At 37.4% G+C, this 1410-nt stretch overlaps 1 long non-coding RNA gene across 1 annotated transcript; it reads right to left on the minus strand.

Annotated features, from left to right (window-relative positions):
* Positions 1-296: 296 nt before the first annotated feature.
* Positions 297-1196, minus strand: LOC148789160 (uncharacterized). The gene is made up of 3 exons (XR_016062868.1): positions 1156-1196; positions 738-805; positions 297-426 (listed from the first exon to the last, which is right to left on the minus strand). It is a non-coding gene; the product is annotated as an uncharacterized LOC148789160 (long non-coding RNA).
* Positions 1197-1410: the final 214 nt, after the last annotated feature.

Raw genomic sequence — 1410 nt, forward strand, 5'->3', positions numbered from 1 at the left:
AATAACCAACAATGATAAACTGTGAAGGCCCTTTAAACCATCAGAAATTGAAGCTGGTTCTTGAATTAGAAGATAAAGAGGGATGAAAATTGGATTTGGACAGGTCAAGGGGACCAAACATCATAAAAGTGGCTTCCATTAAAATTTCATGTAATAGAATTCATCATTCACAAAAAGAACTAGCATGGTTCTGAAAATTAATTGTTACAAGTCATAAGAAAAGCAGAAATCTCTGCTCACCAGATGCATACGAGATTATTTGCCTTTTCAATGGTGAAATATAATGAGCCCCTTGGAATGCAGCAGCGCGCGGTACATTGAGTGGTCTGAAATCAACGGAATATGCCTTCTGAAGCCATCCAGAATTGCCATCATTGTCAAGTTTGCAGGTCTCCTGTCTGATTTATATCCTCTTAACAATGACACCTAAGCAACCATGGAACACTCATGATTTAGATAAATGTTCATGTCTTACAAATTGTCACATCTTAAGAGCTGGAATAACAAAGGAAGATTACGGGAAAATTATACAGACATGTACCCTCAGGTTTGGGTATTACGGATTAAACGAAAAAAAGAGAAAAAAAAAAAGAGGGAAAGGCCTATGAAGCATGATAATAAAGATCTAGGAAGCACTTTATTCTCCACAACACACCTAAATGAAAACCACAAACAAGATAATCTGTGAACATTACAGGTTTCATCACAGAGGGAGACAGTTGCAGAATTGTGCTTACCCTAGTATTTCTTTGTTAATGTCTCTGGCATTGTACCTTGTATATCCAAAACCAGTGTAATCCCAAACCTAGAAGAAGACATTCATCAAATTCGGATGTAAATTGTTCCAACAATCCTTAGCAACATTTTTTCTAATTTTAAGTAGAAGAAAATTACTGACCATATGATATTATAATAGAGCAAGTTAAACACATTAGATTGTCAAAGAAAAAATTAAATGAAAGAAGCACTAGAAAGCAAGATAAAGATGACATGTAAGATGGAGGGAGAAAGTATTTGCAAGCAAGGAAGTGAGAGCAAACTTAGGACATCAACAGAGAGTATTCCAGTATTCCTTCTTTATCTATCAATATATTAACAATGAGAAAATATTGGGCAAAGAAGGATTGTTCAAACAGCAGTAACATTTCGCAATACCATAATTTGAGGCCTCCTTCTCGCTCTGTCTCTCCCCCCTGCTTTTCTTGGTTATCTTTACTCTGTTTTTTGGGTGAGAAATGAACACAAGAAAAAAGAAATGAAGGTGAGAGGGTTTCACCATGTGAGTGTGGGTGGGGTTTGATGATGGGGAGAAAACGGTGGTTTAAGGGTTTTTTCCAGCGGGGTTTTCCTTTCTTGGATTTGTACCCACATCCTCAGCTGCTTCTCCCGCGGGTGCTGCCGTACCATCAC

The sequence above is a fragment of the Sesamum indicum genome, linkage group LG2 (genome assembly GCF_026168435.1).
Source record: "Sesamum indicum cultivar Baizhima isolate 11 linkage group LG2, ASM2616843v1, whole genome shotgun sequence".
NCBI classification, from domain to species: Eukaryota; Viridiplantae; Streptophyta; class Magnoliopsida; order Lamiales; family Pedaliaceae; genus Sesamum; species Sesamum indicum.